This window comes from Macaca fascicularis, chromosome 1 (assembly GCF_037993035.2).
Source record: "Macaca fascicularis isolate 582-1 chromosome 1, T2T-MFA8v1.1".
Classification (NCBI taxonomy): Eukaryota; Metazoa; Chordata; class Mammalia; order Primates; family Cercopithecidae; genus Macaca; species Macaca fascicularis.
Genome location: NC_088375.1, coordinates 6,785,396 through 6,811,602, shown reverse-complemented (window position 1 = coordinate 6,811,602; position 26,207 = coordinate 6,785,396). Strand labels below are relative to the sequence as shown.

The 26,207-nt window shown below is 37.6% G+C and overlaps 1 protein-coding gene and 1 pseudogene across 6 annotated transcripts in view; one reads left to right on the top strand and one right to left on the bottom strand.

Moving 5' to 3' along the window:
- Nucleotides 1–26,207, bottom strand: part of PLD5 (phospholipase D family member 5) — a 421,542-nt gene that overhangs the window by 265,415 nt on the left and 129,920 nt on the right. The window lies entirely within an intron of this gene.
- LOC123572340 (large ribosomal subunit protein uL1-like) lies at nucleotides 7,269–10,171 on the top strand (annotated as a pseudogene).

The following is a 26,207-nucleotide window of genomic DNA, read 5'->3' as shown; positions in this document are numbered from 1 at the left end:
TACTCAAGTATTATCTATATTCACCATGCTATGCAACAGATCTCAAAAAGAAACCGACTTATTCCTCCAATCTTAGGCTTTGTACCCCTTTGCTTATCATCTCCTCATCCCTCTACCCACCAGCCTCTGGTAACCACCATTCTACTCTCTACTTCTATGACTTCAATTGTTTTATATTCCGTGTATAAGTGAGAACATGTGGTATCTGCCTTTTTATGTTTGGCTTATCACTTAGCATGTGTTCTCCAATTCTATCCATGTTGGCGCAAATGACAAACTTTCTTTTTTCAGGTTGAATACTATTTCGTTGTAAATACATTCCACATTTTCAAAACACCATTCATCTGTTGATGGGCACTTAGGTTAATCCCACAGCTTGGCTATTATGAATAGTGTTGCAATAAACACGGGAGTGCAGACGTCTCTTCAATATGCTGATTTAAAATCTTTGGGTAAATACCCAAAGGTAGAATTGCTAGATCATATGGAAAATCTAGTTTTAGTTTTTTGAGGAATCTCCATACAGTTTTCTATAATGGATACACTAATTGACATTTCTTCCAATAGTGTGTAAGTTCCCTTTCCTCCAGTCCTTGCCAATGCTAGTCTTTTGTCCTTTTCATGATAGCCATTCTAACACATGAAAGGTAACGTCTCATTGTGGTTTTAATTGGCATCTCCCTAATGATTAGTGATACCGAACTTTTTTTACGTATCTGTTACCCATTTGTATGTCTTTTCTAAAGAAATATCTATGAAAGTCCTTTACTTCTTTCTTACTCAGATTACTTGTTTTTCTTCCTATAGAGTTGAGTTTCTTATATAGTTGATTAGTTTTCTATCAGATGTATGGCTTGCAAATATTTTCTCCTAATCCCTAGGTTGTATCTTCACTCTGTTAGTTCCTTTGTTTTAAAGAAGCTTTTTATTTGAATGTAATCCCATTTGTTTATTTTTGCCTTTGTTGCCTGTGCTTTTGAGGTGAAATCTAAAAAAGTTATCATCCAGGCCAATGTCATGTAGCTCTTCCCCTGTTTTAGTAGTTTCACACTTTCAGGTTTTATGTTTCTTTCATCCATTTTGAGTTGATTTTTGTATATAGTGTGAGATAAGGTCCAGTTTCTTTCTTTTGCATATGAATATCCAGTTTTCCCAATACCATTTATTAAAGACAGTGCTCTTTTTCCATTGTGTATTCTTAGTACTTTTGTCAAAAATAAATTGGCCACAGATGTGTGGTCAATTTGAGTGTTTTTTTTAAATCATGAAAGGATGTTAAATTTTGTGAAGTGTTTTTTCTGCATGTAATGTGATGATGATGACTTCTTATTTTTTGTCTATGTGGCGTATCACATTTAATAATTTCTCAATGTGGATATATCCTTGTATACCAGGGATAGATCCTATTTGATCATGGTAAATGATCCTTTTCATGTGTTGTTGAATTTTGTGAGTAGTTTTTTGAGAATATTTGCATCTATATTTATCAAGGATATTGGTCTGTAGTTTTCTTTACTTGTGATGTTCTTGTCTGGCTTTGGTAGAGGGGGTAACGCTGACTTTGTAGAAAGACTTTGTAAGTATTCTTTCCTCTTTGATTTTTTAGAAAAGTCAGTGGGGAATTGGTAATAGTTCTTTAAACGTTTGGCAGCATTCAGCAGTGAAGCCATCAGACATTGGGCTTTTCTTGATGAGAGATTTTTTATTACTGATTCAATCTACTCACTTGTTATTGATCTGCTCAGATTTTGTATTTCTTTGTCATTCAGTCTTGATAGGTTATATGTGTCTAGAAATTTATTTCTATTTCTTCTAGAGCATCCGATTTGTTGGCATATAATAGTTCATAATAGTTTCTTATGATTGTGTTTCTGTGGTATCAGTTGTAATGTCTCCACTTTTATTTTTGAATTTATTTGAGTCTTTTCTCTCTTTTATTCTCTTTTTTCTTAGTCTAGCTTAAGGTCTGTCAAATTGGTTTAACTTTTCAAATAACTACTCTTAGTTTTATAGTTTTATTGATCTTTTTAAAATCAGTTTTCTAGTTTCTAGTTTCTATTTCATTTATTTCTGTGATAATTCTTATTATTTATTTTCTTTTGCTAACATTGGGCTTAGTTTGTTCTTTTTATGTTTTCTTAAGGTGTAACATTATTTGAAATATTTTTTCTTTTTGATATGGGCATTTATTGCTACAGACTCACCTCTTAGAACTTCTTTTGCTGCATTTCTAACTTTTGGTATGTTGTGTTTCCATTTTCATTTGTCTCAAGATTTTATTAATTTCCCTTTTATTTTGTTCATTGATTGATTGGATATTCAGGAGCATGTTGTTTAATTTTAGTGAGTTTTCTGAAATTCTTACTGTTAACTGATTTTTAGTCTTAACCCATTGTGATTAGAAAAATACTAGATATGATTTCAATCTTCTTAAATTTGCTTAGACTTGCCTTGTGACCTAATATATGGTTTATTCTGGAAAATGTTCTGTGTGCTCTTGACAAGAATGTGTATTTGGCTGTTGTTGGTTTGGAATGTTTTGTACATGTCTGCTAGGTCCATTTAGCCTGAAATAAGTCCAATATATTCTTATTGATTTTATGTCTATCCAATATTGAAAGTGGTGTATTAAAATCCTCTACTTTTATTGAATTGAAATATGCCTTTCCCTTCAGATACTTTAATATTTCCTTTATAGATTCAGGTGCTACACTGTTAGGTGCATATATACTTATAATTGTTATATCCTATTGATAAATTGACCCCTTTATCATTATATAATGCCCTTCTTTTGTCTTTTTTTAAATACTTTTTGACTTGAAGTCTATTTTGTCTAGTGTAGCTATCACTACCCTTGTTCTCATTTGGTTTCCTTTTGTGTGGAATATCTTTTTCCATCCTTTAATGTTCAATTGATGTGTTCCTTGAAAAGTGAAGTGTGTAGCTAAAGTTAAGTGGATTGTGATGAATGGACCAAATGCTATGCTCAGTATATTATATTCGATTGTGGCAAAACAAATACCTGCTTATTGTCAAAATTTGCTGCAGTGATTGTCTTTCTCGCTATGTGAGGTCTAGGGGATAGGCTTTGGGGCTGTGTGAAACATTAAGCTTCAGTTTATGGCAGATCTAGTGTCTGCTTGTTGCGGAAACTCACTGCCAGTGGGTGGGGAAAGGGTTTTCTCATTCCCTGAGCAGCTCCTAGGGGTAGGGTCAAAGGCTGGACCTGGAGGCTGGCTATCCACGGATTCAAGCCTAGTAGTCCCTCCCACCTCTTCTGGGAGTGACCGGCTTGACTTTGCAGGTAACCTATGCTATTACCTGATATGTCTGATCAAGCACTGCTGGCAGGTACACTGAGCTTTCATCAAGATCTACCCACTGGTCTCCATGGGCTCTGCTTTCTTGCTTTGTTTCAGCCTGACCCCAGGTGATCTGGCTGTGCCATACCCTCCTGTTTCCTATTCCCTGTGAAGTGCGAGTGGAGTAGGCTTCCTGGGATGTATCAGAGAAGTCAGATGTCTACCTCCTCACATCTCTTTTCCGACTATAGAAAGCATGAGCACTGGGGAATCCTGTGTGGTGCTGTGCCAACTTGGGGAAGAGGGAAGGATAGCATGGTCAAAGCAAGACTGTTTCTTTTAGCTTTCAATGGGGAAATTTAGTTCCATGGAAATGAAGAAAAGCATTGACTCAGGTTTATTCCTACATTGTAGAGTTTCACCAACATATTTTTGTCTGTGGATAGTTACTAGTTGATCTTTCTGTTGGAGGGAATGAAGACGGGGGCCAACTTGCCATTGTCACTTCACTAATTTTACTTTCAAGAAACGCACAGTGGACTGTTTGAGGGCTCAGGCTGCAAAATAAGATTGCTTGAATTCTGCCATTTATTGGATGTATGCTCTTAGCAAGTTGTTTAGCCATATGCTTCAGGTTTCTTGCCTGTAAAATGGGGATGTTAATAACAGCTTCATAGACTTATTATTAATAAAGTTAAATGAGATACTATATATAAAAGTACTTAAAACAATACATAGAAGATAGATAGCAGTAAATGAGTCTTTGCTATTGTTAGTATATTGTTGCATTTTTAACACTTGTATTTACATGCCTCAAATATTTTTGGAGAAACAAGGCAAATATATAAACATTCAACAAAAACTGTAACAGAGAGGCAGAGAGACAGAAATAGGAAGAAATAAGACAAAGAGAGAAGGCAAATGTTAGATGGAAATTTTCTAGAATAAAATTTTTGAGGAATTGTTCTAGCTCAGTCTCTTAACTCAAAACCCTAAAGCAATGTTTCCCAAATTTAAGCATGGATCAAAATCACTTGTACAAACATACATTGCTGGGCCCCAAGGATGTACTTGTAACAAGTTTTCAAGAGATGTTCCTGCTGCTGATCCCTGGGCCACACTTTTGAACCTGGGCCCTAAAGTATCAACTAAAATAAATCCTGCTTAGTACATGTTCATCCTTCAAATTTACCTGCCTTTAGTAGTTCATTTTCAAACATTAAAAGGATCATGATAAATATAATCTAATGAAAAACATATAAATTTTGTAATTTATTTTCTTTGTGGTGGCTTTAAAAATAATTTTAAGTAATATTTTTAAATTTCAAAAATGTTTTCTCCTGGCTGTCAGTTTTTATTTATTTTAATGATATTATTTCTAAAATCGGAAAATGTTTGCTTTTAACTATGTTGAAAAAAAGCCTCAAAATGTAAAAAGAAAATCACTCATAATCCTACTGAGACCTAACTGCCATTTATATTTCATTCTTGTTCTTTCCTATATTCCATCTGCCTATCTAATAATCTGATAAATTCGTATCATGCTGTAATTAAGGTTTATATTCTGGTTTTTGCACTCGATGGTATGTTAGTGTCCTTAAATGTTCTTTCATAGCATAGTTCTAAATTTTTGCATAATATTCTAATACGTGGACATATCATCGTCTCCTTTACCCTAAAAAACTTTCAAGAAGCCACTCATTTTACAACAGAAAAAAGTGATTAAACTTTTTTTCATTTTATCCAGTTTCCCTAGACATTATAAATGGAAACCATCAAAAAGAAGCTTTTAGCAAGGTTTAAAGTAATGTAATAATATTCACATTAATCTAGTCCAGAAGATACTCTAACCCAGGAAAATATAGTTAGTTATCTCAATAACAATTCTGAAGAGAGCAGCTTAAAAATGCCATACCAGGTAAATAATGAGCATTCAATGAATGAATCCTAACAAATACAATATCATTGATTTGTTTCTCATTATTCTGAATGCTATAATAAATGGCAATAGATAAGTAAGAACTCTAGCTATTTTGTATGCTCTTGGAAGTACTTTGATAACTCTCACAAATTTATTTTAACTTCTATTAGTTTAATTGTATATTAAATTCCATTAAAAGAAATTTATTTTAACTTCTATTAGTTTAATTTTATATTACTAAATTCCATAAATTTATTTTAACTTCTCACAAATTTATTTTAACTTCTGTTAGTTTAATTTTGTATTATTAAATTCCATTAAAAGAAGCAGTTAGCTAGTTGTTTCCATTTTCATTTGCCAAAGAAGACAAATTCAGACTCTGATATTCATTTTTAAATATCTCCTCGGAACAATGTCCTATAACAATATAAGGTCATGCCACTACTTTCCTTAGTCTCATTTAATTTCCACCTCATCAAAAGTGAAAGCTTATGTTCAAATGATAGAATAAGAGCCGCATAAATGATATCAAACTCCAGGGAACTAAGAGACATTAATTTTCAAATCCTTAACAGGCAATTCCAGAAATCAATTTGAACTACCCTTTTCTGTTTTTATTGAATTTAATCAAGGGAAGCAAGTTTTAAGGAGAATCCATAAACATGTTTATAATCTAAACTTCACAAGACAAAATTTAAAATGTTATTATATAGCATCAGCCAATCTGTACTTTCACAGCAGTTAACATGCATATGAAAAGAATTGCTTTCTTGGTCAAGAAGTAAATATTAAAAAATACTAACATTCAAAATATTTGAATGTCATATCCTTAACAAATATGTTTTAACTCAAATACAGAAATAGAGATATATTATCTCTAATTAGAAAAAGTGTTAAACTTGAAATTTTCAAGCTGGGCTTTTATATCATTGAACAAGCTCTTAAAAGGAATTTGCACCTAGGCCAGGTGCAGTGGCTCATGCCTGTAGTCCTAGCACTTTGGGAGGCCAAGGTGGGAGAATTGCTTGAGGCCCAGAGTTCAAGGCTACTATGGTCAACATACTGAGACCTCATCTCAATTTTATTTTTTATAAAAACATTTTAAACAGGAGAAAAAAAGGAATTTACCTTTAGGAACCTATGACCCTAGAGGTAAAAAATGTAAATGTGCAAAAGTTATCTAAAAATTAAAATTATTCACATTATTTTTCATGTATTTACCATGACAATTTTTTAAAACAAAGTCATGGTCAAGTCTTAAAAATAATACTTTTTATGTGTACAGTTCTTAAAATCTACAAAGTTGAAAGTTCTAGTAGAATTATTCCCTACACGAAAAATATGCAAACTGAGACTCAAAGACATTTGGCTATTAAGCTGTCCAAGGTGAACCAAACAGTAGGAGACAGTCTGGGTATTTAATTTAGGTCTAGAAATCCAAAATCTCTTTGTCTGTTTTATAGATGCAGACTTTTCCCTTTTTCATTTCTTTTTGATTTCTTCATTTTCTAACTTAATTTTCACTATAGTTATTGTTATTATTATCAGTTTTTGTTAACTTTCCATGGTGGTCCATTAGTATAGAAACTAAGGTTGAACACTGCCTTCATCTGTAGAGATATGGTATTCCTGGCCCTGTAGGCCTTTCCTATGATTCTAGATGTGCTGTTATCTTGAGCCCCTAGTGATGTTCCCAAAGGAAGCAGGTCACCCAGTAGATCCAGAGTAATCTCATCTGGTGACTTATAAATTTCTGGATAATGACTGCACTCTGGAATCACATCAGAAAGTCTAGACTACAAATGGCTTAGGGGCATTTCTCTAAAATCCTTATAACAGAGTTAGCACTTCACTTCCTACATATATTTCCATGTTCCTTAGGGCTCTGTCTTAGGATTTTCTCTTCTTACTCTGTATCCCTTTTCTGAGGTACTTTAATTTACTCCCAAGGCATCCCTCGCTATACATACCAGTAACCTGCAAATGTACATCCAGCCCAGAGCATCCTGCTGAGGACAGACCCACACTGAGTGAGCTTCCTTGCCATGGCACAGAAAAGCAGGACCTCGAAAGAGTCCATCAAAACCCCCAAGTTGAGGAGAAAGAGTTGGGATTTTAGAAAGGCTAGAGTTGACAGGGCAGAATACCAGAGAGAGAAAAATCCTCATGGGAAAGCAGTGAAGATCTTCAGGTCTCCTTGAGTCTTTAGCTGAGTGCTGATTGGCACACAGCTGTGAGGAGCTACCTGTCACCTGGGACACACCTGCCTGGAAGGAGCAGGTGGAATAATCGCCAACCCATGCACAAGGCCATAAAGAGTTGGTGTTCCACTCAGAGCGGACACATATCTTGTAATACATTAGAAGTAGAGTAATTAGAAAGGTATTGTCTGGAAAGTAAAACAGAAAACAATTAGCCCTAGACTCATGGCTGCTTTGGTCTCTCCTTAAAGAAAAAAAAAATCATAAAAAGCAAGCCTCAAATTTGGGCATGGTAGCCTGCGAACAGCCACTGCACTCCAGCTTGGGCAACATGGTGAGGCCCTGTCTCTTTAAAAAAAAAAAGCCTCAAAAAACCCAAACTGTTCACCAGTGAGTAGTAACTATACCTCATAACAAAACTAAAGAATATTTTTAAAAATATGATAATATCCAGCACAGAATAAAATCAAATTCACAGCCTCTGGCATCTAGTAATTTCTAGCAGACATGCCAAGAAACAGGAAACTATGATCCACAGTGAGAAAAATAATTAAGCAATTGAAGTCAACTCAGAAATGACACAGATTAGTAGACACAGATATTAAATACTGTAACTATACTGTAACTATATTCTATATGTTTGAGAAGCTAAGTATGCTACAGAGAGACTTTAAAGGATATAAAAAAAGATACATATTTAAATTCTAGAAATGATAAATACACTGAATGGGATTAATAGCAAATTAGACACAACATATGAAAAGATTAATGAACTCCACGAAAAGACAAATAAAAAACAGTTGATTGAACAGAGTATCAGCGACAACACAAAAAATCTAATATATATGTTCTTGCAGCCTCTGAAGGAGAGGAAGAGACAGAAAAAATATTTGAAAAATATGATGGCCAAAAGTATCAAAATTTGAGAAAGATGTAATAAAGTAATTTTACAATGGTAAAGGGGTAAATTCATCAAAAGGACAGAACAGAACTAAACTTTTATGCACCTAATAAGAGAGCTTCAAAATACCTAAAGCAAAAGCTAACAGAACTTGAAGAGAAATTTAAAAGTCTTCAATTATTTAGTGACTTTGAAACCCCTTTCTCATTAGTGGATAGAACAAGTAAATAACATTTCAATATGTACATAGAAGAAATAGAAAATACTATCAACCAGCTTCACTGAACTGATATTTATGGAGCACTCCACTAAGTAAATAGCAGAATTCCTTTATTTAAGAGCACATAGAACATTTACCAAAATGGATCTTATTCTAGGCTGTAAAACAAGTCTCAATCAAGTTAAAACAATTTTAGAAAGCCAGGAGCAGTGGCTCACGTCTGTAATCCCAGCACTTTGGGATGCCTAGGTGGGCAGATCACTTGAGGCCAGGAGTTTGAGAACAGCCTGGCCAACATGGTAAAGCCCCATCTCTACTAAAAATACAAAATTAGCTGAGCATGGTGGCATGCACCTGTAATCCCAATCACTTGGGAGGTTGAGGCATGAGAATCGCTTAAACCCAGGAGGCGGAGGTTGCAGTGAGCCAAGGTCGTGCCACTGCACTGCAGCCTGGTGGACAGAGCAAGACTCTTTCTCAAAAAAGAAAAGAAAGAAAAAAGAAGAGAGAAGAGAAAGGCTTTAAATGATAAATGTATACTTTAAAAATGTAAAAAGGAAAAAGAACAAATTAAACTCAAGTAGACAAGGAAATAGAAATAATAACGAGCAGAATTCAATAAAAGAGAAAACGAAAACAAAACCGTGCACACAAACACCAGAGAATCTGAAGTCTGATTCTTTGAAGCTGTCAGTAAAATGGATCAACTTTTAGCAATACAGATAAGAGGAAAAAAAAGAGAAGATACAAATTCCAAATATCTCTACAAGAAACAGCACATCAAAGCAGATCCTACACAAAACAAAAAATAAGGGGATGCTAAGAACGAATTCATGATAAGAAATTTATCAGTGTAGATAAAATGAACAACTTTTTGTAAGATAAAATTACTAAAGCTCCTTTTCCAATTACCATGGCATGAGGAGCCACGAGCAGTCAAGTCTCTCAGGACACCCTGTATGAGGTGGTGCAGGAAGGCCCTGCACGGGGACCAGTGCAAGTGCCCCAAGGTTTTGGAGACTGGAGTTGCAGGTAAGTTTGATGAACTATGACCCCCAGAAGGACAAATGCTTCTTGGGCACCATCAGGCTTAAGTCCACTCCCCGCTCCAAGTTCTCTGTGTGTGTCCTGGGGAAACGGCAGCACTGTAACGAGTCCAAGGCTGTGCATATCCCACACATGGACATTGAGGTGCTGAAAAAACTCAACCAGAATAAGAAACTGGTCAAGAAACTGGCCAAGAAGTAGGATGCCCTTTTGGCATCAGAATCTCTGATCAAGCAGATCCCGTAAATCCTAGTCCCAGGCCTACATAAGGCTGACACGTTCCCTTCCCTGCTGTTACACAATGAAAATGAAGTGGATGAGGTGAAGTCCACAATCAAGTTCCAGATGATGAAGGTGCTGTGTCTGGCTGTGGCTGTTGGCCATGTAAATGTTACAGACAATAAGCGTGTGTATAACATTCACCTGACTGTCGACTTCCTGGTATCATTACTCAAGAAAAATTGGCAGAATGTTTAGGTTTTATATATCAAGCATACTATGGGCAAGCCCCCCGGGCCCATAATTAAGACACGTTCAGATAAATTCTACTGCCACCAGTCAAAAAAGAAAAATTACTAAAGGTCACTCAAAAAAGATAGATAACCCAAATACCCTTATATCAATTAAAGTAAATAAATTTTTAGTTAAAAACCTTCCTGCAGTAAAAACTCCAAGTTTAGGTGGCATCACTAGTGAGTTCTGTCAAACATTTGAGAAATAAATAATGCCAATTCTATTCAAGATATCCCACAAAATAAAAATGAAAAAAGCTTCCCAATTCATTCTATGAGGTCAGCATTATATTGATACAAGAAGCAGACAAAGACTTAAATATGTTTCTTGTCCTACTGTTTTATGATACACTATTGAAGAAACCATGCCTCTACATTCATTTATTTAGCAGATGTGTATTTAATGTCTTCTCTGTGGAAAGAGGAATATGGGGGTCTGCAAAGATCATGATCTCAACAGGGAAAAGAAATTTTCCATTTCCTCTTCAAATTATTTATAAAAACTGCAAAAGGTCTCTGTCTACCTCAACTTGCCTTTAATTGAAAGATCAATCATCAGTTACACAGTTTTCTTATTTTCGCATGCCTAACTAAAGTGATCTCAACGGCACTAAAGGATGTTTTTGTTTTAGGAAATTCTCATTATTTTTACTGGACCAGTAATGAAAATGATTTCTGCAGCGAACTAGATGAGTCAATCTTTTTCAAGGAGTTGTATTTACACTGGTGCAAAAGTGATGGCAGGTTTTGCCATTAAAAATAATGGTAACAAATTACCATTACCATTTGCTATTAATAAATTATCATTTGTAATTGGTAATTTATTGCCATTACTTTTAGTGGCAAAACCCACACTTGCTTTTCTGGTAATAAATTCAGCACTGGGTATGCACTAGTTCATTTTCTACCTTTAGTCTTTTTCACTAAATTGAGCTCCTTGAGTTCTAGGATCTTGCCTAGATCCATAATGCCTGGCAGACATGTTCAATAAATATTTGTCAAATGAATGATGAATAAGTGAACAAATTAAAAAAAACAGCAGAGGCTAATAAATCAATAATTTCTGTTTTACCACTCTGGTTATTTATTTATTTTACTACTTATAAACTTCCATTGATTCCCATAACAGAAACATATTGATTTGCAAAATTACACATGCAAAACGTAAAACACTCTGAGCCCATATTAGCATACAAAAGAAAATAATATGTGGTATGGAGGGCATCTTTTTTAAAATAGCGGAACCCAGAATGGAAATTAAATTTGAATGAAGATGTTAACTGAGCACAGAGGCCTACTCTACTCCCCATCTTATAAAAAATTCTTATAAATGAAGAACAGATGCAGTATTATAATAATAATTTTATAATGAATGTTGACAACTAGAAGGAGTACCACCTATGGACAAGAAATTTTAAAGATTTAGTGGAAATTAGAGTGACCAAGGAGATCAGAGTCCTCAGACACACATAGGAAAATTCAAACTGCTGTAATGTAAGCAGAGCTCTAAGTCTAGAGGCAACAGAGAGTCAGAAATGGAAAGAGCCCTGGAATGACTGGTGCAATGATGAACTGGGAAACTGTATACGGAGCTGATGGGCCAGTCATCCCTCTCCTCCTACCCGCTCCTTCTGCCCTGTCTGTTGAGCAGCACAAAACAGACATGTTTTAACTCACACATTCAAATGAATAGGGCAATTCACAGCTATGAATAGGGCAATTTCCTCAGAGAGTGAGAACTCCCAGAAGGGCACTACTAGCACGTGAATGTCTCACATCTCAGCAGCATACTCAGTCTCTTGTATGAAACCTGGAGACAAAGTCCTGTGCTCAACCCTCATCCAGAGACATGCAAATAGGAATACACAAACATACAGGTGGGCAGGTAACTAAAAATCTCCAAAAATTTGAGAAAAGCCAAAATCATGAAAGAGATACTGAACCCAGCAGTAAAAGCAAACTCTGGAGAAAATAAAGCCAACAGAGGTCACAGGTGAACCCTTGAAAATAAGAGTCAAGTTCTCAGGAGAATGAGAGAAGTTGCCCTGGTGAAACATCAGAAGAGATTATTATGAAAAGATTACCAGTTAGAGATCTTAGGAATTATAAACCTCAGTGGATGGGCCGAATATCAAATGGATACAAGTTGAAAGTAAATTTATGTTCTTGATTGAATCAAAGGAATTCTTCCAGAATGCAAAGCAAAAAGGACAAAGTCCTGTTAAAATAATTAATTGGAAGGCCATTAGACTGAGGCAATTCCACTGCCTACATCAGCAAACTGAAACTCAACTCATTGTAGACAGTTAAAAAATAAACAAACAAACAAACTTGAGCTTATTCAGTCAGAAATGGCCAACTAACCTCTAAGGAGGGATTTTGTTGGAATGATTCAACTAAGCCCACTGCTCCACTGCAACCAACCAAATATTTTCTTTCCCTTGCTCCCGTATTCACCCTATAAAAGCCTTCTCCTTCATTCCCCTTCATCAGAGCCCCAAACCACCTGCATTCTGGAACTGCCCAATTCATGAACCAATAAAGCTGCCTCAATGTCTGGGGTGACATTTGAGGTTCACTGTCTCACAGCCATAGAGATCAAGGATGTGGACACACAAAGAGTAAGGTCAGGAGTGAAAATTTAATAGGCAAAAGAAAGAAAATAGCTCTCTGTTACAGAAAGGGGTCCTGGAAAAATGAGTTGCCAATCTGCAGTGAAACGCAGGATTTTTATAGATGAGCTAGTGAAGACGTGGTGTCTGATCTACATAGGGCATGAAAAACCAGTTAGGACCAGGTGTGCCATCTGCATCAGGCATGAATCTCTGACAGCTCCCACCCCAATCTTTTATTATGCAGGTGGGTTCTCTGCCTGAGCTTCTCCATGTTACCCATTTCTTTCTTACTGCACACGTGCTAACAACAAAGGGAAGGTGGAGCCCCATGGTGAACATGCCTGGCCCCAAGTAGCCCTTTTCCATTGGTGTAGCTGCAGGCTTCCTCCCGTGCAAGCTTCCAGCTTCCTTATTTGTGTTTGCAGCTCCATCTTTCGGGATGCTCTTTGTTAGAAGAGAATTAATTTCTTGGGTTGCTTTTCGTTAGAAAGGAAGCTCTGCTGAGAACTCTTTCGCCCTCACTATCTACCTAAAATAATTTCTATCTCCTGTGTCACCACTGTTTGCTCAAATAAACTCTTTCATATTTAATGTGCCTCAGTTTCTCTTTCAATAGTCCTAACATAAAACTCAAGAGTAAAGGATAAAGGATAAAACTCAAGAGAACCAGAGAATCAATCCAGAAAAGCCAGCATCCATCAGATCAAAGTTCCTCAATGAAAGAATACTGAGAATGTAGGACTGTCAATATTCAAAGAAATAGAGAAAGGAAAACTTTAATAGTGAAAAATGTATGTCTTCCAAGTAAGCACATCTTTTTTGCACGTGACTTTGGAAACAATTCAAAATATTGAGAACTGTAATGGGTGGACGTTGGGGAAATAGGCATTGGGGTTAAAAATGCAAACTGGCAGAGCTTGCTTAGATGGCAATTTGGCAGTTTTTATAATAATTTTAAATGTACATATTTTGACTCAGAAATTCCACTTCCAATACTTAATTTTACAGAAGTGTTTACGCATGTGCATAAAGATACAACAAGAAGGATGGTCATTGCAGCATTATTTGTGGAAAAAACGGGAAAATTAATCTATCAACAGAGGATTCCTACAATACAGTCATTCTATGGAATATTGTAAAGCCACTAAAATGTGCATCTGTTTATAAATAAACAAAGATTCAATGGAATCACATAAAACTATTGACAGTGGTTATCTGTCAGGAAGAGAGAGGTTTTGTGAAGTCAGAGGAGTTGCCATGTTAAAGATGTTCGTCGCTTCCTCTGCATTTTTCTGTATTATTTGGATATTTTACATTAGCCCTGAATCTCAACCATCTCTTATGGCAATGAGAAAGAGAGCTGTGTATTCTTGGACTATTCCACCTCAAGGCAAGTTATTTATCCATAGTTCAATTTTCCTAAGACACAACTGAGCACTAACCAGCACCACCCCCGGGGGGGTCTGCATTTACTTAAAGTTCTTCCAATTATGAAGCAGAGGTAGATACTATCCCAAGTTTCACAAATTACAGAGGACAACTGGAGAATGACAGAACAGTAGAATACAGAGAACACCCAGACATGATTGACTTCATCCCTCCATTTTATGTTTTTCTGGATAAGAAAACTTCTGGGAGTAGAACACTGGTGACTCAGTTGTGTATTATTTTCTTCGCCAATGCTTAACTCACACACCAACAAACAAAAAGAGCCATCAAGTTTGCAAAAGACAAATGGCACCGAAGAGGCACTCTCGGTCTGCAGTGATAGTCTGTGACTTGAAGTCAAGCACACCCAGGGCTAGGGTGGAAGAGATCCTTGGGAAGTAAATGAACTTACTTAGTTCCTTGCTTTCTACCTGCAGCCACTGGTGGCATTAGGCAAGAGAAGAAAAACGTGTTTCATCCCATTTAAAATACTTTGTGGGCATCTAACACTTGTTATGATGCACTGTGCTAATACTGACAATTCAGAAACATGGCCTCATTCTTAAGAGAGTCTCTGCCCTTAAGGACCTTACGGGTGAGGGGTGAGGGGTGAGGAGTGAGAGGGTGAGAGAGAGAGGCAGAGAAAATAGACGTGCCATTCTAATAGTACAGAGGGCTGAGTCAGGGGCCAGGGGTGGGGGCATTAATGGCTGTGTTTGTGACCCATTTCACAGAAGAGTTCCACTTGAGTAGACCAGTTCTGGTGTCTCCCACCCTTCCTTCCACGCACTCCTCATTCCTGCAATAGAGAATTATGGATTCCCTCTGTATTCACTATAAAGCAAAATAAGCTATTTTGATGTTAGTGAATGCACAAGAACACCCTGTCAATGTCAATAGGAAGAGCCAATACTTAGCTAAAAATTACACTTTCATGTTCTCTATCTCCCACTCCTATATTAAAGATAAAAGTGAACCAAAAAATGACAAGATGTCAACTGGTCTTTGATAAGCTGAGGACTATTTTGGCAACCTGTATTCTGCACTCTTTTTAACAAGCTGAAAGGCTTTGAATCTTGCAATATATAAAAATAAGTCCAAGTTCTTTCAACTTTCTGTAATAGGAGATTTATTCTGATGTCCATCAATTATGATTGTTTTATGTTTCTTTTCTACATTACCTGCTTTCTGGTCACTGAAAAGGTTGGTATTTCATCCAGTTAAGGGACAAAAACACTGCTGACAAAACCCAACAATCTTTATTTTGAACTCATTAAAAAGCAAAGACAAAGTTAAGATTGACTTCGGGTATAACTGGCAAGTAATGAAGACGCAAACTTTATCTTCAGTAGCTCTAGTGTTCAGTTGCCACTTATTTTAGAAGGCACACACACACGCACACACTTTTATAAGAGTGCATTGAGAGGGGCTTAGAGTTAGGGTGAGAGGGAACTTTTAAACCATCTAATCTAACTTTGCTGTCAGTAGAGAGACCCGCTCTTCTGCCCTCCTGACTAATGAGATCTTCCTTCTCTGCTTGGATGCTATGAGCTACCAAAAGCTCACTACTTAACAAGATAGTACTGACTTTTAGAAAGTTCCTATTGACATGGGAAGACATGTGATGAACAGAAGCGTACTGAATCATCAAGACTAAACACCTTTCCCTATCACCTCTGCCCTAATTCCTTTCTCCATCCCTTGTCCCCCTCCGTCTTTCAATCTCTCTCTCTCTGGACCTCCTTTTTTTAATCCCTTCACCACTTTCCAAACCCACCACTGCTCTTGTTCTCTTTCAAATCTCCCAGTGCTCCCTGACACCCGAACCTCTTCTTGATTCAATGCCCAATCCAGGGCAGAGCTTGCATGGGGCTTTCCCTGCAGAAGAAATGATCCCTTTGCTCTGATTACAAGGAGCCCACAGAAATATACAAATGATGCCATCCTGAGGCAACAGATAATGAAATGCAATCTTATAATATAGAGTGGCCTCACTGGTAGAAGGAAGAAAGGAAGAAGTTAAACATTTTAGTTTTTTGCCTGCCTTTTTTTTAAAAAGTTTTTTTTTTTATTATACTTTAAGTTCTGGGGTACATATGTAGAACGTGAAGGTTGGTTACATAGGTATACATGTGCTGTGGTGGTTTGCTACACCCATCAACCCGTCATCTACATTAGGTATTTCTCCTAATGCTATCCCTCCCACCATCCCCCATCCCCCATCCCCCGACAGGCCCTGGTGTGTGATGTTCCCCTCCCTGTGTCCATGTGTTCTCACTGAAGATGTAGAGGACCTTACATCACTGAAGGAATAAAAATGTAGCCTGCAGCTCCTGAATATTCCTAAATTTCCCTTCTCTTCATCATTATTATTTTTTAAATTTATCTGTTCTTTCAAAGACTCAGGTAAAAGCCCATCATAAGCCATGTCCACAGCACAGCTATTTCCACACACCGGCAGGATGAGCTCTAAAAGCCCGGCTTTGTGGAGCCAGGTAGAGTATAAGGATGTCTGAACAAAGCATCACATTGAGCCACAAAGTTTTCTCCAGTCACTGTTCATATAGCAGTCACTATCTACAAGGAGAGTGCAGGTTTACTGTGGTCACAATGTGAAAGAAAGGTCTGCAGAGTTGCTGTCAGGCTATTCATACATCTTCTTCTCTTTTAGTCATTGATGGCAATTGCTCATCAATTCTTTGTGCTGCTGTACCACAACATATTTATTATGCCCTCAAAAGCAACACAAACCACCTAAACTCCTAAAACACAAAATAAGTTATCAGAAGATCACAGAACCAAGAAAATGAAAAGGATAGGCATGGTTTACTTATACGTTTTTCCTCTTTCCTGGGAGAAATGCTTTTTCAGTTCCTCCATTAATCAGAGAGGCTAACATTATCCTTCATCACCAAGGTTTTCGTGCGGCTTAGGAAACAATACCCCTAAATGAAGCCCTCAGAAGCAAACATTTTTCTTTGACCTTCACCTGCCCGCCTACCTCTCAATACCATTCTCCCGTGGGGCTAGTCATAGAAACCAGAACGCTAAAGAAACCAGAACCTAAAGCCAGTCGTGAAACCTAAAAATATTACTGTAACCTTCCCCTTTGCCTCTGTGTAAAAACTGGCCATAAAGAAATTATGTGGGTCTTAAGACCCCTTTCCAGAGACAGCCCTGACCCACACCCAGAATCAAGAAATGTTGCACAGAGAAGCCAAGAAGAATCTAGACAGACAAGCCTTGCTGGGTTTCCCCACACCATCTGTTATCATTAGATTATACCCTTTTTGTCTAATTATATATATATATATTTTTTTTTTTTGAGGCAGAGTCTCGATCTGTCACCCAGGCTGGAGTGCAGTGGTGCAATCTCGGCTCACTGCAACCTCCACCTTCCAGGTTCATGCCATTCTACTGCCTCAGCCTCCCAAGTAGCTGGGACTACAGGCACCTGCCACCACACCCAGCTAATTTTTTGTATTTTTAGTAGAGATGGGGTTTCCCCATGTTAGCCAGGATGGTCTCGATCTCCCGACCTCGTGATCTGCCTGCCTCGGCCTCCCAAAGTGCTGGGATTACAGGCATGAGCCACTGTGCCCAGCCTAGTTATATTTCTACACACTGTTCATACTTTGTTAAACTTAAGCATAAAAATGGACAATTTACAGCATATCCTTGCGTCTTCATTCTGAGGGCTCCCATGTTGACACAATAAATTTGTATGTCTTTCTCTAATTAATCTGCCTTTTGCGAGTTGATTTTTTTCAGCAAAGCTTCAGGGGTCAAGGACCTTGGCCCCTACAGTTTTACACACAGGGACAGCAATCACCAGCACCCATTTCCCTGTGGCTTTACAGTATACAAAGCCATTTTGCACACCTGGCTGTCATTCCCTGATCTCATCTATCCTAACCCTCTCTCTTTGGTCAATATCCCTGAGCTGCCTAACCATCCAGCCCCTCCCTACCAAGCACATCCTAGCCTTTCCCTCAGAGTCTGCAGGTAGTGGAAATGGGTTAGAGGTTTGTTTAGGGCTGTATCTGGGCAGAGAATGATGCTATTCTGGCAGCTATACCTTGGATGCCACTGTGCAGTCAGTCAACCATGCTGTCTCATTCTAAAGGTGCCTCATTCTTCTCAGGCATGCCCAAAGAGTTATGCTATCCAATTTTCTTTAGAAAAGTCTGAGCAGCACTGCTGGCTCTGCAAGGGCATCACATTGGGATTTCATAACTGCTTGCCTCCCAGAGGAGAGTTTAATTCTTTAATAGTAAACACAGCTTCTTCCAACAGAAGCCTCTGAGGATGGATGCCAGGCCACTCAGTCTAAGCAATACGATTTCATATTCTAGATAGAGACATGACTCTGGTCCCAGTACAGCCTCACATAGGAAGGCTGATATCCCAGACATGTACAGGTCATGGGGGAAAAAGCAGGTAAATAAATAAAACAAACTTAACAACAAAAAAGACAATTTAAAAATGAGCAAAGGAGTTCAATGGACATTTCTCCAAAGAAAATATACAAATGATTAATAAGCACATGAAAAGATGTTCAACATCACTATAGAAAAATGCAAATCAAAACCACAATTAGATACTTCACACACTCATTAGGGCAGCCAGTATCCAAAAAATGGAAAATAACAAACACTAATAAGAAGGTGGAGAAATCGCAACCCTATACATTGTTGGTGGGAATGTAAAATGTTGCAACCACTGTGAAAGATAGTGTGGTGGTTTCTCAAAAAATTTAAGATAAGATCACCTTATATTCCAGTAATTCCACTTCTAGGTATACATCAAAAAGAATGGAAAGCAGGGACTCAAACAGAGAAATGTACAACAATGTTCACAGCAGCATTATTTGCAACAGCCAAAATGTAGAAACAACTCAAATTAGGAGATGAATGGATCAACAAAATGTGATAAGCACATAGGACAAAAAATCATTCTGCTTTAGAAGGAAATTCTAACACATGCCACAACAATAAGTGAACCTTGAAAACATTACAGTAAGTGAAATAATCCTGACACAAAAGGACAAATGTATGATTTCCACATACATGAGGTACTTAGTATAGCCAAATTCAAAGAGACAAAAGTAGAACAGTGATTACCAGGGGCTGGGGAAAAAGGGAGAATGGGGGGAGCAATTGCTTAATGGGTATAGAATTTCAGGTCTGCAAGATGAAAAGAGTTCTGTGGATGGATAGTGGCAATGATAGCACAACAATGTGAATGTACTTAATACTACTGAACCGTACACTTAAAATGGTTAAAATGGTAAATTTTATGTTATACATATTTTACCACAATAAAAAACAAACAAACACAAAAAACCATCCAGGCATGGTGGCTTGCACCTGTAATCCCAGCATTTTGGTAGGCTAAGGCAGGTTGATCACTTGAGGCCAGGTGTTCAAGACCAGCCTGGCCAACATGGCAAAAGCCTGTCTCTACAAAAAATAAAAAAATTACCTGGGTGTGTTGGTGCATGCCTGTAATCCCAGCTACTCAGGAGACTGAGACATGAGAATTGCTTGAACCTGGGAGGTGGAGGTTGCAGTGAGCAGAGATCACACCACTGCACTCCAATCTCGGTGAGAGAGCGAAACTCTCTCAAAAATAAAAATAAGAAAATTAAAAAATATTTAAGAGAGAGAGAGAAGAAAAGAAAAAAACAAACAATCAACAGCTGGAAGGTTTGGACTTTATCAGCTTTTCCTTCCTACTTAGGTTTCTCCCTAAATAATCCAAAGCCTTTCTCTGAGCCCCGGGTTCCCTCTTCTCTCATTCTTAGGTCTTTCACACTTCAGAACTTTTCCTCCACATTCCAATAAGCAAAACTTACCAATTTTAGATGGTACTTCTGCTTCTCCTGCCTAGGAAGCAACTAGCTAAATACATCTGTCCAGCAGTGGGAGACATGGAGTAACGAGGCTTCCACTCATCTTAAATATAACAGGGACTTTGCCATTCTGTGTATAGTGTTCACTGAGGTCACCCACATTCAGAGACTTGCATTCCCAGGTAAAATCTGTGTTGTTACCTATAATCTACTCAGCTATCCTTCAGAAAGCTCCCATGCTAGAGCACAACAGGGCCTTGGCTGTCCACTCCTTACCCTCTTGGCCTATTCTTCTCTGCATGTACCTGGTTTCATCCCGCCTAATCTCAAAGGTTTGTGCAAATAAAGCCATGTGTATAAGTTTGGGAATGGGGGCACCACTTGCCATTCTAACATATCACATGCTAAGGAAGAGGGGGGAAACTGTGTTCCAAGAAACATAACAATGTGTAAATCTTCACATGAACCTTGAACACAATAGCATCCAGGAAAAGTTTTATGGGCATACAATCAACAGTAGTTATAGCAGAGCTCTCTTCATTGCTTTGTTCTTGTTTACTACTTTTACAAAAAACAAAACAAAAAACCTTGAGTTTTACACTGTCTTAGATCAAACAGAAACACATGCAGTTTCACACATTTTGCAGTGGCTATTTCTTTTTCTGACAGGTTGACCTCTTTCATCAGTTATATTACTTCCCCTAAGTTTGGGGACAGTATATGTCCCAATCCACTTTTTACTGTCCTCCCAATATATTTATGCAAAAAGTTAGGTTCAAAGGCTGAGACACTTTACTTATTGCCCCAAGCATCTGCTCTTATTCTACGGCCCAATTTACCTTTTGTAGCCCCAGCTTTTCATCAATTTTCAACAAAACCCACACAAATGGATCCACACCAACATATTAATGTATATTAATAAACTTATACAACATACTTCACTTATTTTCTGTGGCTACGGCTTCTTGGCCTTTAGCCTAAGAACAAGTGTATTATCTGTGGCTTTCATGAGGACACTTTAGAATACCAGGGCATTTGGGGGTTCTATGGCAAACCAATGGGATGACATTTCTAGGCAAAATACAAAAGAGAGTTAACACTTAAGGAAATTCTTCACTTTTCAAAGTATGTTGAGAGTGAAATTATAATATGAAGGTTAGATAACACATGAGACAACTACAGAATTTCTCACTTACAATGGGAAGCTCCTGGGAGTAACAACGTGCTCTTTTCTGCCTTTGGAGTATTTCAGTGGAAAGATTATTCCTTTCAACAACACTGCATAGCTATCATCTTATTTTATGGCACAACAAGGTGTTCCAGGCACATCTCATACTATCACTGCTACAACTCTAGAAATAGGTCTTCCCTCTAAGGATTCCTGTGTTTTCTTTAATGGAAAATATTATTTAGAAACCAAGATCGAAGTACTAAGAAAGCTCAATGTTATTTGGGGTGTCGCTTCTCCCAGACCCTCTCAAAGCACAAAGCTAGGAAATAAATGCACACACATATGCATTTATTTTGACATTTATCTATCTATCTATATATATTAATAACCATGAGTTCCAGACAACCTACAGAATGGAAGAAAATTTTTGTAATCTATCCATCTGACAAAGGGCTAATATCGAGTCTACAGGAAACTTAAACAAATTTGTAAGAAATAAAAAAAAAAAAAACCAACTCCTTTAAAAAGTGGGCAAAGGACATGAACAGACACTTCTCAAAAGAAGACATTCATGTGGCCAAACATGAAAATAAGCTCAACATCATTGATCATTAGAGAAATGCAAATCAAAACTACAATGAGATATCATCTCATATTAGTCAGAATGGTGATTATTAAAAAGTCAAGAAACAACAGATGCTGGTGAGGTGGCATGGAAAAAGGAACACTTTCACACTGTTGGTGGGAATATAAATTAGTTCAACCATTGTGGAAGAGAGTGTGACAATTCCTCAAAGATCTAGAACCAGAAATACCATTTGATCCAGCAATCCCATTACTGGGTATATACCCAAAGGAATATAAATCATTCTATTATAAAGATACATGCATGCGTATGTTCACTGCAGCACTATTCACAATAGCAAAGACATGGAATCAACCAAAATGCCCATCAATGATAGATGGATAAAGAAAATGTAGTACATATACCCCATGGAATACTATGCAGTCATAAAAAGGAACAAGATCATGTCCTCTGGAGGGACATGAATGGAGCTGGAGGCCATTATCCTTGGCAAACTAACTCAGGAAAAGAAAACCCGACACTGCATGTTCTCACTTATAAGTAGGAGCTGAACGATGAGAACACATGGACACAGGGTGGGAAACAACATACACTAGGGCCTGTAGGTGGTGAGGGGTCGGGGGAGGGAAAAGGAGACAGGAATAGCTAAAGGATACTGAGCTTAGTACCTAGGTGATGGTTGATCTCTGCAGCAAACCATCACGGCACATATTTACCTATGTAACAAACCTGCACATCCTGGACATGTACCCTGGAACTTAAAAGTTAAAGAACTTAAAAACCATGGGTTCCCACTATCTCAAATTCCAATTCACATCCAAAGTTCATTTTTCACTTCCCCTTTTCATTTTTGTAAAAATTCTCTTCACTCATAGTAAGAAACCTGGCTCCCGGTATATTTATTATTTGTATGTATTTGTTCAATTCCCTGATATATAATCTATCTGCCAACGCTGCCAGACCATTGCCTCCTTCAAACAGCTTCCCCACTTAGCTCCAAACCACCAATGCCTCCAACAAGTATTAGGGGAGGAAAACAGGAAGGGTGCTTCAACTTTTCAGACCTATTGCTCTGGCTGCTGGCGGAGAATAGACTTGAAGAGGATGAGAATAGAATCCAGAAGAACAGTTAGGAGTCCACCTATTCACCAGTTCAGACAAGAGACAAATGACTTAAGAGATAAAAATAAGTGACAGAATCCAAAATTTGTCTTGGAGTTAGAATTGGAGAGGTAGCTGATGAGTCAGCTGTTTGGGGTGGGTGTGAGGGAAAGGAGGAACGGTGGGTGATTCCCAGGGTTTGACTCAGGCAACTGATGTGGAGCTTTGACAGAAAAAACAAAAAAACAACAAAAAAACTGAGCATAGAAGAGGTTTGGAATGAGGTGAAAGTTATCAAGGGTTGTATTTTGGAATTTTTATGTAAGATTCCTGTTAATATCCAACAGGCCACGCCAAGTCAATAGGTGAAGATTGACATCATCGGTTTCAGTAAACATGGCATTTAATATTGTGGGACTAAAAGAGATCAGGGAGAGAATGGAGATAAAAATGAAAAGTGAGCCTGAGGCCAAGCCCTACAGCACTGCGTCAGAGAGAGGAAGGTCAGAGGAGGATGAGCCAAGAATAGAAAGACAGGAGAGGCTGTGAGGTGGGAATGTAATTGTGGCCAGGACAGTGGTGGCCTGGAAGCTAAGAAAAGACAGTGTTTCAAGCAGGAGGGAACATCTAACTCTGCCCCAAGTTGCTAAGCTGTCAAGTCGAGAAAGAGAAGTGCCTAATAGACTTGGCTTCAAGGAGATTGTAGAAAGAGCTTGATAAAAGCATTTTTCTGGTGTGATAAGGATGGTTGGAGAAACACTGAACAATGAATGGAAAATGTCTTTCTGGCAATATGGGGGAACTAGTTATCAGGAGAAACTTTCCTGATTGAAAACATATAAAACAGTTAAGACGTTTATTACATTAGTATTTTATATTAAAAATAGGTATAAAGCACCCTCAGGAAAATGAGAGCTTTAATTATGTTTCATCAAAATAAATACTGATGGTTATTAATTATATTCAGAAAGGTTTTACATCTATTCTGTTAAATGTCTTCAAGGACTGATATGTTTTTCGCAAAATATTTGCAAGTGTAAATATCATTTCTCTTAGATTGAAAGTGATAGCTTTCAGGACAGAATGAGCTTCTTCATTGAATTTTGATTTGTGGTAGAAACAAATGTCAGCTGTCTACCAAATGTGGATCTAGCGCATCATTCTCCGGCGCTTTCCTTTTCTCTCACGCTTAGCAGCTGCTGAAACGGAATCAGTGATTCTGTCTCAGTTCTGAGAGTCCCACAGTTTTTATCTTGAATTTTTTTCATCTCTCGTTAGTAAGCACTTCTCATTTTTTTTACAATTTATTTTTGCTTTTATAATTATTTTTAATTGACACAATCAATGTACATATTTATGGGACACAGTGTGATATTTTGATACATGTATACAAAGTGTAACGATGACATCTCAAATTGTTTCCTTTATTAATGCAATTTATTTTTAACTTTCGAGACTTTGGTATATTTAAGAAGTTTCTCTATGTCCTCATTTTTATATCAAAACCCCTTTTCTCTTTTTCCTTGTTTTTTGTTCACTTTTTTCCCCTTTTTTTCCTTTTTCTGGCGGGAGTGGGGGCTTCTGCTTGGACCATGCTTTAATTTTATAAATATCTTTCTCCCTCATTTTCTGTTCAATTTCTTCTTTTCTTTGCAGTAGCAGAAGCTTCTGCCTAAGCTTTTGTCTAATTTTATCTTTAAATGAAAGCTGGCTGTGTCAATTTTTATAAATACAAAATCTGCAGACTACTTTCCCCTTAGTCCTAGCATTTTGGGCATCCTTAGAAGGGCAAAATCTTGCCAAGACTAGAAAAATCAAGATTCTTTAATTTGAAGACAAGTCTGCATTCAGGCTTTGCATAATCTTAAGCATATGACACAAAAATCTTGCGCCTTTCAAACACAGCTCTGCCTGCCAGAGCCATGGACTGGCAGGGCTTTGGAAAAGACCCACTGCATTTTCCTGAGGTTTCTTCCATGTACTGTTTTTGTTTGCTTGTTAAAATACAAGGATATTGTTGTAGGTACTTCCTGGAAAGTAAAAATCCAAGCAGTTGGCTTCCACCATCACATCAAGCTGTCTGGCCACAGAGCCCAACGCAAAAGCACTTGCATTGCTAGTAGAATCCACTGCAAACCCCAGCTGACTTCGGCAATGGCTATTTCCTGGGCCACTGCATCGGTGGACTTTAAGATTCCACTTTGCAATTTGCAGAATTTGGGTTTGTGTTTCTTGTCATCTTTATAATCTTCTCAGGGTCTTTCCACAATATTCCAGCCAGTTCCAGTGACTGATTGATAACCAGATGATTTTCCTGGCTCTGAGTTTGAAGAAAATGCACCATTAAATTATATTCTCTTCTCCTGTACATACTGGGAAATAAAGGAGAAAGAAACTACAGGTGGCTGGGAGTTTCCATGTGTTGCTGGCTACAGCCACTTCCCCTCACAGGGATCCAGACTGGATCCCAGCTTTTCCACCTCCTGAGTTCTGAGTGGCTGGCAAAAGATGTATTCTCTCTGCTTTGGCAAAAATTTTAGAATGATATTTATATTCACATCAAATTTCATGTCCAAAAATTTCTGCTTCATCCAACACCAGAACATTAAGGATTATATCCACTGGCTAAATCCAATTCCTTGGTCTTCTCTTTGGGATATGCCCTCCAAGTGAATTAACATTGCCACAATGATGCTTCATCTTATTCGTGTACACTTCAGCATGGTCTCCAGGATTTCTGCCTCAGATACAAATAATCTAAGCAAACTGTGGCAAGCATTTTGTGAAATGTGACACGATCTCATTTGTTTGGATAGCCAGTTCCCTTGGTGTGATGATTTGGCTACCACCTATTTCTCCTTAACATCTTTTTTCTTCTTAAAGAAATTTCCAGGATGAAAATAAAAAATGAATTACCTTTTGATGAAGCAGTACTCTCTCTCTCTGGAAATCTACCTTGAAGATACACCCTTACTAAAAGAAACAACACATGCAAAAAATTGTTCACATGGGATTCTTGCTAGTAGTAAAATATTGGGAAATAAATATTCATCAGTAGGACAAATGGCTAATTCTGAGTCAGAGGAGGGAAAAGTACCAGGTGAGCCTTAGATATTCTCTTGTGCCAAAAAGCAAGGAAGCTATCAACAACCACTGGAACATGTCTAAAGGATCCAAGAATCAGTTTAAAGAATCGGTTTAAAATCACTGACCAAATTCGGGACACTTTGAGTAGCAAAAGCAATATTCAATGACTGTAAGTCACTATAAAACACTGAATAAAAATCTGTAAGTCCAGTGATAATCAAAAAACAAAAGGAAGAAAAGAAAAATGAAAATTTTTCATTA